At 42.1% G+C, this 15,769-nt stretch overlaps 1 protein-coding gene across 2 annotated transcripts in view; it reads left to right on the plus strand.

Annotated features, from left to right (window-relative positions):
* The first annotated feature begins 588 nt into the window (after window positions 1–588).
* LOC140197594 (toll-like receptor 3) overlaps window positions 589–15,769 on the plus strand; it is a 32,546-nt gene continuing 17,365 nt past the window's right edge. The window contains exon 1 of one of the 2 annotated variants that reach the window (XM_072257773.1): window positions 589–659. The gene's annotated coding sequence lies outside the window, so the exon portion shown is untranslated. Of the gene's footprint in view, window positions 660–7,208; window positions 7,344–15,769 lie in introns of those variants that run through there. The other variant, XM_072257771.1, reaches the window with a different exon arrangement.

The following is a 15,769-nucleotide window of genomic DNA, read 5'->3' on the forward strand; positions in this document are numbered from 1 at the left end:
CTGATCCTGGAGATGTGCATGCCTCTCCTCCTCTGTCTCTTCTTCTCTCATCTTTTTTTGTCCTGACTCTTTGATTCTGGAGTCGTGCGGCCCCGGCCTCATCCGATTCTTGTTCTCTCCCTCTCCTTGCTGCTTCTGAATGATGTTTGGCGTCATCTGTTGACCCTAATGTCCCCCTTCCCTTTCCACGCGACATAATTAGGCCGACCACTTTTTTTTTACCCTAATGCTGGATAGAAGATACGAAGCACTAACACCAAAGGATGCTGATTATTCTTGATGATGTTGTTGGCGCTCTCCTAAATGGATGTGATATAGTCACCACTGTCCTTTGACTGCAGCAAAGGGTTTTATGGGTGTCTTGAAGTAGGTCATTACAATAAGATTTAATTATCTCTTATTGATGGGTGGCAGTTAGATCTGTCCCAATCCTGCACATGCTGATGGTGATTAGCAAAATGTGACCCCTCGAAATAGAGCTGCCCTGCCCTTTTGTTCCGGTAGGTGCCGCTGCTGAGGCTGGCTGTGCGCATGCGTCGGGCTGTCCGCGTCCCGATTTCCATGATGGTCGTTTGTGTTTCGGGTGAAAGCCAGCCTGTTGATTTTGGCGAATGAGCAATTTTATACGAATATATAACCCTGAACTTTGCCTGAATTCTGTAAGTTAGCGCATTTTAATTCTATTTAGCCAAAAAAAAGTGCCGCTGTAATGCACCGTTTGCGCTCATTGGAGGTCCCAAACAGACAGAGCCTGAGAGCTTTAGTAGTATACTAGACCAGATAAGGGAGCATATCTTTCAGGTGATTGGAGGAAAGTACAGAGGGTGGTGTCGAGGTTAGATTATTTTTTACAGAGAGGTGGGTGCATGGAATGTGCTGCCGGGGTGGTGATAGGGACAGGCACATCCGGAAGATTTATGAGACTTAGATGGGCAGAAGGATGAAAGGAAAATGGAAGCATTATCGATCTTAGGGTAGGCTAAAGGGTTGGCACAACTTTGTAGGCCATAGGGCCTGTACTGTACTGTTCAGCGTTCTGACCAGTAATAACATTGTCCAGCACCAACACTTAACCCTCATTTGCAAATGTTTGCTCACTGATAGGACTAAACCCAGCAACCAAGCCCTTCTCAGAGCTGATTTATCAGTATATGCAAAGTATTAGTACATGCCCCAGGTTCACTCTTGATCAAGTGTCTGCACTGAACAGAGATTAAAACGTTAATCTTCAATTACAAATGGCAGTTTAGCCTTTAATCTCCACTAATATATCAGAGTGGCTAAACACTCCTCAGTATTTTCTCTGAATTTCATTGCTGATTCTGAGCAACAGTCTTTGTGCATTTTATGCAAACTCACTGTCTTTTTGGTCTACATTGGCAATGAAAGAAGTTTAGATCGAGGTATGCACATTCAATAAACTGTAAAATTGCATAAAGGCAACAGGATAAACACCACAAACAAAGTGCTGGAGGAAATCATCAGGTCAGGCAACACCAATGGAGGGGAATAAACATTTCATGCTTCAGGCTGAAACCCTTCATCAGATTCATTAGCAAGGCAGTGACTGTCACTGAATTACACAGCATGACTATGCTTCCTAAAGTTCAGGTCTGTGGTGTCCACCCTGGACCAGTTATTATGAGGCATGGATTTAGATCTTTGCTGCTTCATCTTATGCAACTAGTTTAAAAGCAACGCCTAAGTTATTTTCCTCAAGTACGTACTTTACATTTCCAGTAATGTCAAAACAGTTCTTAAATCATATTGTCTGGTACAACAATATGCAGAAATATTGCAATAGAAACCACAAAAGGGAGGGAAATTATGTTTCCATTTTAATGTGTCCATGAAAAACTGATTCTCAGGTCATATTTTAATCTAAAGGAATGAAATACTATTTCTACAGTGAATGAACATATGTACTCACAGTGGACTCTTTGGGAGCTTGTTTCTATGTGCACGTGTCTGTAGGTCAGGCAATACCCAGAAAAGGCCTGTAACTTTAACATTACTTGTGCTGGAAACTGAAACCTCTGTGATCCTAAGGTTCTTTGGAAATTAAGAATGAGGCATAAAACTTAATGCTTACGATTGTTTTTTACTAAGTGCTACAACAGCAGAAAACAAACAAGGAAAAGATGCAGAGAAAACAAAGAAAAGGGAAACAGCAGTTATTGTCGTCTTATACTCAGACTGGAGATAACACAAATTTCAGTGATAATGGTTAATCTACAAAATAGCTAGGTTCAAGTGGTGACACTTGCTACTCAAAACCAAGAAGTTACTAGAAAAATGCAGAAGCAACTGTGCCACAATTACTCTGAAATTTACTGAACAATTACATGTATATCAGTGATCATATAAAAATACAAGCAAGCACAGGAAAGTTATAACTACAGGAAAAACAGCAATTCTTCACACCATTCCAACACTTGCATCAAATGTAGAAAAGTAATTTGGAAGTCATCCCAATGATCTAAAGATTTTTCAGAGTTTTTCCATTTGCATTTGTAAAGGCAAGTTATGTTCTTTAAAATTCCAAGTATGTGCCTGCACTATTTTCTTCTCATTAAATGAGATGATAATTTCTTTGCTTCAGTCAAGATTTAGTCAATTACCTTCATGCTCATATTTTTTATTTTAACTACTTCTCATTTCCATTTCAGTCCCTCAGTTCTGCATCAATTTCCATTTCTCATTTATGTGCTCTTCTGGTTGTGGACACCACTGATGTTGAGATTTATTTCAATTGCTCTCTACTAAAAGAAAGAGCCGTCCCAGATTATAAGAAGACTGAATCAAGCATTATGGAGCTTCATTAAAATTGTAGATCCAGTAATTAGAAGCATAAAATACACACACACACACACACACCCCTACCTCCTGGTTATTACCGGCTGCATACATAAAAACCTACTCTGAGGATCATCACCTTGCTGTGGCAAACAGGCTTGCGAGTTCCTGAGATCCCAAGAGCTGAAGGTTCTTGGGTGCCATGCCACTGGACTCCAACCCCAATCTGTCAAAGACCATGTGACCCTACCTGTGCATCAGCTTCCCCCATGTTAACGAAAGTCATGCACAAGCATTCTCCACTAAGGGAATAAACCCTTGGGAAAACATCATACTTGACTCAAAGTTTAAGCATTAGTATCACTACTACATAAGATCTTAAGAAATATTTGAAGTAGAAGTAAGAGTAGGCCAGATGCTTGTACCCCTCTGCTGGTCAACAAGATAATGGCTAGTATTTCACTTTGGTGCCTTTCCAGCATTAATAACATTTTCTTCAATGTTCTCAGTCACAAAAGTGTATCAGTCACTGCCTTGAAATTCCTAGTGATAGAACCTACATGGCCCTCTTGCATTGAAAATTCTGCAGATTATAATCTGGTTGAAGCATTAAGAGAGGGCTGATCACATTGCTAGGGTCATACCATAGGCCCCCAATAGTATTGGCAGGAATGAGAGGAATAGATATGCAAGCAAATCACAGAAAGGTGCTAGAGCATTAGGGTTACAATAGTGGGGGATTTTAATTTTTCTGACATTGACTGGAATTCCTTTGTGCAGGGGATTGAGTTAGGATGAAATTTGTTCAATGCATTCAAAAGAGATTTTTGACATAATATGCAGAAATAAATAAAGACAATGTAGTACTAGACCTCCGGTGCTGTAGAGCTTCTGTGATTGTTGGTGACTGAAGCTGGAAGAGCTCAAAGCATCAGACTGATTCAAGGTTTCAAGTTTATTTGTCACATGCACATCGGACCTACAGTGAAATGCCAACAGACACCATCTTCTCCATTGACCAGTACTGCTGTTCATTCTCAGCTGACCAGATCACAAACAAGGCTAACAATAAACTTCAGAAGTTTGCTCTGGAAGTCTCGCATAGAGCACTTCTTCAACCCCACTCCCAATATATTCAGTTCCTCCTGTGGTTGGAAATGGACTGTTGGTGCCCAAAGATTCTCAGATGACTCAGTAGGATGTGAGGTCATGTCTCAAAATCACCACAGTCACATCACCATCTGAAGCCACACTTGTGATAATGGAGAGCTAGTTACAGATCTCTTAGCAACCATGGAGGGAGCCAGGATTGTGTATTTTAGTTCAATGCCTGAAATCACATTGTATACAGCTATGAAATCAGTTAAATAACCTGATAAATGCATTTTGTTTATCAAAATATAGCAACTCTGTGGGGGTAGTCTCCTTTCAGAATTAGATCACTGAGCATACAACTTGGAATTTGGCCAGGAAATTTGTTTCCTTCCACCTTGGAATCTTTCCATTGATGATCAACAAGATAAAAAGAGGGAAGTGAGAGGATGTTAGTGTGAGATGCAAGAGTAAAGGGGAACCACCAGAATTTGGAAATCAAAAAAAAAAGCACTGCAGATGCTAGAGATAAAAGCAGTAAACAGCCCAGTCCTGATGAAGGGTCTCAACCTGAAACACCGGCTGTCCGCTTTCCTCTATAGATGCTGTCTAGCCTCTGCTGCAGTTCTTTGGTGTTTTTTTTGGCGTGTGCCTGTGTGCATGCGAGTCTGTGCGTCTGCGTGCGTGTGTCCGTGATGATGTCTTTTCCATGGCTTTTACAAGGCGCAGAGCGAGAGAGAGACTGTGTGGCGCGCCACTCCTCACACAGACATTTTCGCAGTATTTTTCCCTTTATTTTACGAGGTCAAGTTGCGATCTCGACACTCAACCCTACACAGATGGAAAGCATACTCGGGAGTGGACCTGACTGGTTTCAAACCCGGGACCGGCGCCAATGTCATTGCACCACCTGCTGGCCCAATCGTTCTTTGGTTTTAAAGCAAAGTTTAAGACAGGCTTGAGGGTTTATGGACACCCAGCGAGAAAATGTGACAGAGAAAGGGGGAACAACGACAGTAACAAGAGAAGGCAAAAACAGGCAGAGAAATTAGAAAAAGGAAGTGACAGGAAGGCTTGATGGGTGGGGCGGCATCAGCAGGAGAAGAGCCAATGGCAAAAGAATTGGAAAAGGAATTAATTACCAGTACTTGTACTGAGATACAGTGAAAGGCTTTTATCTGCATGTCATCCATAGAGATCATTTCAAACACAAATACATCCCTGTGATACAGAAGGAAAACAATGCAGAATTTAACATTACAGCTACAGAGAAAACGCAGTGCAGATAAATAAAGCACAAGGCCCACTGTGAGGTAGATCACATGATCAAAGGTTCATCATTTAGCATACAAGAGGTCCATTCAAGATTCTAATTAGAGTGGAATAGAAGCTATCCATGAACCTGGCGATATACACTCTTGAGTTTTTTTTTCTTCTTCCTGGTGAGGGATAGAAGACAGAATGACTTGGCTGGAAGGGGTCCTTAATTATGTTAGCTGCTTTCGTGGGGCATTGGGAAATGTTTATGGAGTCAACGGAAACGAGGCTGGTTTGCATAATAGATTGGACTCTGTAATTTTTGCAGTCTTGGGCAGAGCAGTTGCCATCCATAGCTATAACCCAGAGAGGATGCTTCCTGGGGTGCATCTATAGGAAAATACAGCTAGGTAACAAGAAAATTAAACTGATGAGGATAAAACATACAGAGCACAAGGGAACACAGATCCAAGACCTCCGCACAGCTTCACCCAAAACACTATCTACATCTCCCACCTTCCCGTCAGTCAAAACATCCATTGGTTAAATCCCCCGTATCAAATGCCCAGCAAAACCTGTTTAGGATCAATTGTCTAATCCAGGATTTGTGGTGTGAAGCAATTTGATATTCTATATCCAGTCTAGAGGGTTAGCGCCGTCACTGACTACATTCCTACTGACTAATCCATTAGTTTTTATTATATTGATTAAGTTGTATCAGGAACATGAGCAAACCTGGTATAGCGGGCAGATTTCCCCACTGAAGGGGCTGGAGAACTACAGAAGACTACTCACTACTCGATTTATGAGGAGTTTCAAATTGGACTGCAGTTGATCCAGGAGGTCGGGACTTCTGTGCTTACATGGGAGTTCAAATTTCCAACAATTATGGGAGGTAATTGCAAGCAGTTGTGTCCAAAAAGAGAAAAAAACAAGAGTGAATGGGAAATAGAAATGAAGAGAAGAAGGGAACCAGAACTGAAGGAGGGACAGATGTTTGATCTGACTGTGTTTAACTGCATCTGCAACTAGCGTGAAACACAGGACAGTCAGAAGCAAACAACACACATTCGATGAGAATAATAAAACATCCTGATCAAAAGATTTTTTAAAAATCCTCTGGGGTACTGAGGTAACATGAAGGGGGTGTTCAGAGAACCACCAGATTTACAGCAGAGGTAACCAACAGTTCATCCATTTGAAACATCCAGGTCCCATTTCCTGAAACACTTGAGTTTTCATTCTCCAAAATTTTATCCACTTCCCCTTTTTGTCATAGATTCTGTGCCAACAGAACTGGTGGAAAACTCCAGCTTTTAAACAACTAACAGTGTGAAAAAATGTCCATAGTAGGAATATTGCAAAAACAAAATGAAATGGTAGAGATCTTCAGTGGGTCAGGCTGCATCTGTGGAGGGAAGTTGTCGGAGGGTATTTTGAGTTGAGATGTTCAACGGAACATCTGCAGTCCGTTGTAAAGGTTTTCCTTGGATACTGGTGTTCTCTGCCTGCTGGGTAATTAACCAAAGCAAACAGATACTTCCAAAGGAAGGAATGAAGGACAGGAAAGAGGGGTAGATGTAAACGTTTAATCACGACTAACTCTTTTTATCTTCATAATTTCCAACATTTGGTCACATTTTTAAACCTGTAAATTGTTTTTTTAAGTACATACGCTGGAAGTATAAAATAGAAACAAAAAAATTCTGAAAATACTCAGCTGGACAAGCCGCATCTGTGGAAAGAGAAAAATTAAGCTTTTCAGGTTGATAACATTCATAAGACCTTTTAACCTCCCGTGCATTAGCAAGAGCGACCTTGCACCATGATTAACTGCTTATTTTTGAAGGCACCGCGGAAGATTTCTCATCCACACATAACTGCACGCTGTTATTCTGAGCGTCTTTAGCTCTCTCGGAGACCTCTTCACAATAAAACTATTAGTGCCAAGACACTCCTGCTATTCTGCTCCTTCACTATTCCAGCTGTAGACTCTCGCTTTCGGCGCCCTCTACTTTCCCGGACTGTACTACACTTTCTGCAGCTAGAACTCGGCCCGCAACTGCCAGCACTCGGGAAGAGGGCGAAGAATTCACGAGAGCCAGCCTCCTCGGAAGTGAAAGTTCCAGGAGGGAGCCGGCCTACCTAACACCCAAAGGTGTTGGACCGGGTCGACATGGTCGAACACTAGTTGTCCTGTAAGTAAATATCCTTTCATCTCTGCTGCTCCGTTTCCAGGCATCCTGCGATATACACAGTGCAATCATGTGAAATAAAAGCTGAACGACTCCTGCGTCAGGGGCTAGTGAGCGATGGGTATCACAAATAGCTAACTACTGCTTTTGACTTCCGAAGGCTAATACTTCTGACTGCCTGGGATTGGGATTATAATTAGCAGAGGAAGTTACAATGCTATTATTCTTTACGTTAATTAGTAAAACTCAGGAAGCCTTTTGCATCGTGGCACAAGCCTCGATGTTAAATTTTCTCCTAATGAAAATTAAGAGACATTGATCCAACTCCGTCTGCCCCTCCCGGACCATGCCGTAGGTTTTAGGAAACAACAGCAAAGACAATTAAGAGGGTGTGTCTCCCCTCTCTCAACTGATGCCGCCTGCTGAGTGTTTTCATTTTTTTTCTCTCTGGTAGATGCAGATTTCCAGCATCTGTAGTTCTTTTGTTTCTGTGGGTCCGGCTTTTCTAGCAGAGGGCAAGTGCGAGGTCTTTAGTAACAGGAATCAAAAAGCCGATACTATATGTTTGGAGGGAGACGGCAAATATGCGAGGTACAGGGCGATCTCGGAAGTAGGCAGATCTGGTAAATAGATTAGAGGGAAAGTTGCACTTTGACCTTAATTTCAAAGGGTTGAGAGGAACAGGGAGGTTTGCTTGCAGTTGGATAAGATGTCGGCGAGGCCTTACCTGGAAAACTGTGTTCAGTCTAGTGCCTTTACCGAAACAAAAAGATATTATAGCATTCCTGGGATGAGAGTGCTGACCTATCCAATAAAGGGTCAATATTCTTTGGAGTTCATAAGAGTGAAGATGACATTATTTAAACACGTCGGACTCTAAGGAGCTTGACAGAGTAGATTGGTTTTTAACTAATGCAAACATCACAAACAGGGGACATAGCTACAGAAGACCATAAGAGACAGGAGCAGACTTAAGCCATTCAGTCCATCGAGTTTGCTCTGCCATTTCATCATGGCCAATTTATTTTCCCTCTCAGCCCCATTCTTCTGCCTTCTGTCCGTAACCTTTGACATTCTTACAAGTCAGGAACCTATCAACCTCCACTTTAAATATGCCCAATGACTTGGCCTCCACAACCTCAACTTCTCTTCTGTGCCAACTCCCCGTAAGCCTCAATGTCTAGCTCTAGCATATTGGATATCCTGGCAGGAAGATTTGCTGGAGCTCTTCAGGAGGGTTTAAACTAATTTGGCAGGGAGTGTTACCCAAAGCAGGAGTACAACAGCAAAGTTAATGGTTAGAGATAAGTTTTATTTGTAACACAGTGAAATAGGTGTGGTTTGCGCCAATGATTGACACAGTTTGAGATGTGCTGGGAGAAGCCTGCAAGTGTTGCCATGCTTCTGGCACCAGCATAGCATGCCCGCAACTTACTAAACCTAGCCTAGCTCATAGGACTTTGGAATGAGGGAGGAAACAGGAGCACCAAGAGGAAACATATGGTCAAAGGGAGAACGTACGACCTCCTTACAAACCGCAGCAGGAATGAAACCTAGATCTTGAGAATGTAGATGCATATGTAGGTGTTAAAGCAAGTAAGTAGACAAGGACCGGACAAGGAGTGAGGGAGATGTGCTAAATAAGTTATCAGAGTATATACAATATATGTCACCATATACAACCCTGAGATTCCTGCAGGCATACTCAACAAACCTACAGAATTGTAACTAAAACAGGATCAATGAAAGATGAAGTAGATCATAGAAGACAACAAACTGTGCCTTTGAATGGAACTTCTACAAAAGCTAGTGGATTTGGGTCAGTACATCACGGGTAAAGCCTTCCCAACCGTAGAAAACATCAAAATGAAACACCGCCGTAGTTAACCAACATCCATCATCAGAGTTCCACCACCACTCAGCTCATGCTCTTTTCTTGCTGCTGACACCGGGTAGAGGGTACAATAGCCTCAGCACTGACATAACCAGTTTCAAGAACAGTTACTATCCCTCAACCATCAGACTCTTGAACAAAAGAGGATAACTACACTCATCTATTGAGATATTCTCACAACCAATGTTGTCACTTTAAAGACTCTGTGTCTTGTTATTTCATGCTCTCGTTATTTATTGATATTTATTTCTATTTGCATTTGGGCGGTTTGTTGTCTTCTATGTTCTACTTAATCTCTTATTGATCCTGTTATAGTTACTATTTGATAGGCATACTGAGCATATCCACAGGGAAAAGAACCTCAAAGTTGTATGTGGTGACATATATATACTCTGATAATAAAATTTACTTTGAGGACTTTGAACTTTGGTTTATTATAATGCAAGAAGTTTAACAGGTAAAATGTCCTGCTGAAGGGTCCTGGCCCACAACATCAACTGTACTCTTTTCCATAGATGCTGCCTGGCCTGCAGAGTTCCTCCAGCATTTTGTGTGTGTTGCTTGGATTGCCAGCATCTGCAGATTTTCTCTTGCTTGAAGTAAGATGATTGCAGTTCACGGAGGGCACATACTGTTTTGTAGTTTTTACAGAAACGTGGTTGAGGGATAGCCAGGACTGGCCCCTCAGCGTTCCGGGGTACAGATGATACAAGCCTGATAGAGATGGACGTAAGCAGGAAGGGAATGGTTGCATTTTTGATTAAGGTAAAAGATAGGTCTGCTCCACAAATTAATGTCCTAAATTAAGCCAAGACTAAAAGTGATGGCATCAGACAAAAACTTGCAAAAGTTGATTGAAAATCATAGAGTCATAGAATACTACAGCACAGTGTTCAGCATGGCCTGGTGGCCCATTTCATCAGAGCTGGCCTGATCTCTGTGTACTCCCATCTATCTGCACCTGAACCAATTCCTTCCATACCCTTGTCATCCAGTCAAAACTTTCCTTAAATGTTACAATTGAACACGAATGTACCGCTTTTGCTGGCAGCTCATTCCACACTCACACCACCCTCTGAGTGAAGATGTTCCCCTTAAATATTTCACCTTTCAGGTAAAGGGACATCTGGCAAGTTGGAGCTTTTAAAAGTGAGATAGGGAGAGTTCAGGGCAGCCTGTCCCTGTCTGATTGAAGTCCAAGGCTGGCAGGATTTAGGAACCCCAGCTGACAGGGTTGTTGAGAGATTGGTCAGAGTAAAAAGGAGGGAAAAGTCTGAGTAAGCAGCTAGGATCAAGTAGATCTCTTGAGGAGTATCAGAGGGAATTAAGGAGGACAAAATGAGATAGTAATGGTAGATGTAAAGGAGGATCCTCAGAGATTCTCGAAGTATATTGAGAGCAAAAGGGTAACTAGGGAGAGAGTAGAACTCAGTAATGATTAATATGGTTGTCTGTAAAGCCACTAGGGATAGGCAAGGTCTTAATATTTCTCAACTGCACTTACCGTGAAGAACTTCATGTATGCGCCAGAACTTGGGGAAGAAAACAGTAATGTCTTTAAACATATCCACAATACAAAAGAGGAGAAACTAGTGGCCTTAAAGCACACAAAGATGGATAAGTCCCCAGCACTTGATCAAGTGTGTGCTGGTGCATCATGGGAAGCAAGGGAAGAAATTGCTGGGTTCCTGGCAGAGATGTTTGAGCCATCGTTAGGCACCAGTAGGCTGAAGAATGGCCCATACTGTTGCCTTTTTTGAGGAAGCCAGGTAGCCAGAGGATACAGGCCAGTGAGTCTAACTTCAGTGATGGGGAAGTTACTGGAGAGGATTCTGGCAGACAGGATCTACGTGCATTTGGAAAGTGAGGACAGATTAGGGATAGTCAGCATGGCTTTGAGAATGGGAAATCATGCCTTACAAGTTTGATTGAATTTTTTTTTGAAGAGGTAAGCAAGAGGCTATACCCTGGGGGGTGTTGTAGAGCAGAGAAACAAGAACATATTTCCTTAGAACGAGCCGCACAAGTAGAAAGGGTGGCAACAAAAATATTTGACCTGCTTGCCTTCATTGATCAGGACACAGAGTGCAAGAGATGGGGCATCATGTTGCAGCTATATGAGACAAAGGTAAAACCACGCTTAGGGTGTTGTGTGCAGGTTAGAAGGATATTAAGTGCAAGAATTATTTCTGGGACTGGAGGGCTTGAGTTACAATGAGAAACTGGATAGACTGTGAATTTTCTTTCCCTGGACAGAGGTAAAAGCTTAGCTTTATTTGTCACCTGTACATTGAAACAGTGAAATGCAATATTTGTGTCAATGACCAACACAGTACGAATATGTGCCCGCGAGTGTTGCCATGCTGCTGGTGCCTATAGAGCATGCTCAGAGCTTACGACCCATACGACTTTGCATTATGGGAAGAAAGTGTGGAGCACCCAGAGGAAATCCACACAGTCATGGGGAGAACGTACATATTCCTTACAGACAGTGGTGGTGGGAATTGAGCCCCATTCACTGGTCATTGACGTTGCAATAGCATTATGCATTGCTGTGCTGCCAGAAGCTAAGAGATGACCCTACAGAGCTTTATAAAGTGATAAGGGGCAGAAATGAGGTGAATAGTCTCAACTTTTTCCCAGTGTGAGAGAGTCTGAAACTGGAGGATGTAGTTTGGGTAAGAGGGGAAAGGTTTAAAGGGACCTGAGGGTGGTGATATGCGGAATGAGTTGCCAGAGGAAGCAGTAGAGGTAGGTGCAAATATAGTGTAATTAGAGAGCCAAACACGTGCATATAGGATCTGGTTGGCAATGGACGAGATGGGCTGAAGGATCTCTGTCCACGCTGGATAACTCCATGACAGATCTACAGGAAAAATGCCTTGAATTACCCTACCGCACAGCCCTCTATTTTTCTAAGCTCCATGTACCTATCTAAGAGGCTCTTAAAAGACCTTATTGTATCCGCTTCCACCACCACCACCGGCAGTGCATTCCACGCACCCACCACTCTCTGTGTGAGAAACTTACCCCTGACATCCCCTCAGTCCCTATTTCCAAGCAGCTTAAAACTATGCCCTCTCGTGTTAGCCATTTCAGCTCTGAATTTGGATTCCGACTTGGAGTGATGCATCTTGGTAGCCTTCCCCTTGGCCCACCAAATCCAGGCTGAACATCAACCATGTATTATTACTAATCCTACATCAATTGCAAATGTCCATCTATTGACCAATTGCAAGACAGGATATCTAGGTGAAAACATATATTTTCGTCTGTTTTATTCAGCATCAACCTGTCCTTCAGGATCAAGGATGACCCGTTTCCACTATTCTCCTATGGATTCCGAGGTGGCAAACATTGTTTCAATCTCTGCCACAAGTAGGGAAGGAAGCCCCTAAGTAGTTCTAAGAGCATGTGGAGACTATTTTAGATTGGCCGCCACTTCCTCCCACTGAAGAGACTTTAAGTAATCAATTCCTTTTTGGATGCTCTTTGTTCGCTTTCTGTGGGTTGTCATGAGTCAGTGAAGATCAGAGAGTTGTCAAGTCATGAAGCATGAAAACAGATAACTCAGCCCAACGTGCCCACCATCCTGACCAGTGAGCAGGCATCTGTATCAATCCCATCTTTAAGCACTGGGGTCATAGGATATTCTGTCATTTTTCAAGGAAGCTTTGAAGTGTTGTCTCTTATCTTCAGGGAAGTCTCCCTTGCCAAGACAGAACTCAGGAGTGTATTACCTATTTGTTGTCTGGTGTCAGACTTGAGCACAGTGCAGCTCAAGCCATGGGAGGTGGCCGAACATAATCAGAGCCTCATTACTGGGAATGTTAGAATAGGAATGGACCCTGAGTTGTGTTGGATCCTGACAGTTTTGCGATCCAAAGGTTCTTTGGCAATCGAGAATAAGGCATAAAATTTATTGCTTACGATTATTTTATTAAGCTTTGCAGGAGCAGAAAACGAACAAGAAAGTAGAGCCAAGAAAACAAAGGAGAGACAATAGAAAAAATAGCCATGGTCTTCTCATACTCAAACTAGAGATAAACAAACTTAGTGATAACAATTAACCAATAAAGTAGTCAATAGCCAATATGTATTCACCTGCTACAGAAATCTAAGAAACTTGCACAAAAAAAAACAGAAGCAACTGTACTGTAAAGACTGGAAAATTTACTGAACAAATACATGTACATAGGTGATAATATAAAATTACAAGCAAGCATAGGAAAGATAAACTACAAGAAAAATAACAATTCTACACCCCAGTACAATTGGTGTTTCATTATTTAAAGCATTTTTCCAGAGATTTCATTGGTGATACCATTCCAGTGATCAGAGGTGTCAGTCTGCAGGTCACCCAATCTTCAAATCATAAAGGATGGTGTGAATCATTGCTTCTTGTTAGATCAAAAGCCTGCTTCTGAAATTGGCGTCTTGATCTTCAAGGCCTGCTTCTCACAAACAGCCAGAGGTTGGGCTAGTGCATTAGAGGTGGGGGGTAGATTGTTATCAGTACCTGCCTTCATTGAGAGGTGGCTAACAGGATGTGGGATGAGATCCACGTTTTCCAGTGTCCTCATCACGGATTTCTATCAACAGAGATTACTGTTATCTTATGGTTGTTTGGAGGTAGATCTTGTATGCACACGTTGGGTAAGATTGTCGGATAAAGAATTAAGGGGAAGAAAAGAACATGAATTAAAAGATTGTGAAAAGGAAGGAAACCAAGGGTGGAAGTTAAGATCTGTTTAGGAGTTTTTGGAAATGCATAAGGTTCAGAATTATAATGGTTGAAGCTGTGCACAGTCCTGTGTAAATTTCATTGCTCATCAACTTTATAGTTTATTTCAATGCATGATTAGACAGACCAGGAGACACCTTTGCAGTAGATAAAGTATGAGACACAGTAAAGAATTTGAGAATGAAAAGAAACTGGAGATTGATAGTAATACAACAGGAAAAGGGAAAAACTAGAGGATTGTGATACAATCCAGGGGTTCCACACAGATGCTTATAGATACCTAGAATCTTCTTGAATTTTTAAATGAGGAACCTGATGCCTGTTGGGGTCCAGTTTCAAAAATAGGACTTTGAGGTGTTGAGTCTTGTCCATAAAGTCATCTCAGCAGCTGTAGTTAAATATTTAATTTGTTATGTGTGTTTATCTCTTCTAAAAAAAGGAAAATTGAAGGAGATTGCCCCTTTTTTTGCTGTTAACATAAAGCTTACTTACTGGTAAGGATTGACTAAGTATAAAAAGCTCCTCCAATTCCATGACCAGCTTCCAGTCGATGAACTACCCCAGACTGGTCAGGGAGCTGGGACTGGCGAAGGTTAGCACAGTCTGTGGAGGAGCAAGAAAACAGTGGGTCTGCTGATTGCTTCCAGCCTGAAGCAGGTGCTAGTCCCACAGCCTCCAAAACTCAAATTAGCTTGGGTGATTTCTGTTTTAATCTTGCTCTTGTCTAGCATATTGCCTGCTGCTTTGTTTTACTAATCCGTTATAATAAACTGTTGCTAATCGTTTTAAGTGTTGTCACCACTGAGCAGGCACAGATGCTGCTGACTTGCTCCGCACATAAGTGGCACAAGGCTGCAACTGGGCTTTACTCTTTTGGCAAGAGGAGCAATACAGCCCGCCTCAGGGCTGTGTTCTTCCCTGTGCAGATACGTATCATTTTATATACCACCTGTTTATTTAATATCCAAAATGCTCACACCATTGCTTGCATCTTGATTGCACAACTGTCAGTAACTTTTTAACTGGGCAAAAAGAAACAAAACTTTTTCTGATTTGGAAGCCGGTGTTATAAATGTGAGTTTTCATATAGTCATGTAGCTTGGAACCAGGCCCTTTGGCCCACTAATTAGATGCCCACCATCATTTTACAAGTTCAAGTTTATTCTCATCTGACTGTACATATATACAACCAAAAGAAACAATGATCCTGTGGACCGCAGTGCACACACAAAAACACGTATCACAAAATATTACCGCAAATGAATTAATAAAGTATAATGTAATTCAAGTCCATCAAATAACCATTTACCCCACTCTGACGCTAATCAGGGTCACAAGAGGTTCTGCAAATGGCGGAAATCTTGAGCAACACACAAAATGCTGGAGGAATGCAGCATCTATGGAAGGAAGTAAACAGTTGATGTTTCGGGCCAGGACTCTTTCTCAGAACTGGAAAGGAAGGGGCAGAGCCAGGATAAGAAGGTGGGGGAAGAGGATGATTACAAGCTGGCAGGTGATGGGTGAGACTAGGTGAGGGGGATCATGTGAGAAGCTGAAAGATGATAGGAGGAAGAGGCAGAGGGCTGAAGAAGAAGCAGTCTGATAGGAGAGGACAATGGAATAAATGGAGGGAGGTAGAAAACCAAAGGGAAGTGATGAGTGGGAAGAGAAGTGGCGAGAGAGTAACCTGAATGAGAAACAAAGGAGGGGGGCACAGGGGAGAGTGGTTACCAGGAGTTATAGATATATACAATTCATACATTACTTGAGACATGAAGGATAGTCTCGTCC

Source organism: Mobula birostris, chromosome 5 (assembly GCF_030028105.1).
Source record: "Mobula birostris isolate sMobBir1 chromosome 5, sMobBir1.hap1, whole genome shotgun sequence".
Taxonomy (NCBI): domain Eukaryota; kingdom Metazoa; phylum Chordata; class Chondrichthyes; order Myliobatiformes; family Myliobatidae; genus Mobula; species Mobula birostris.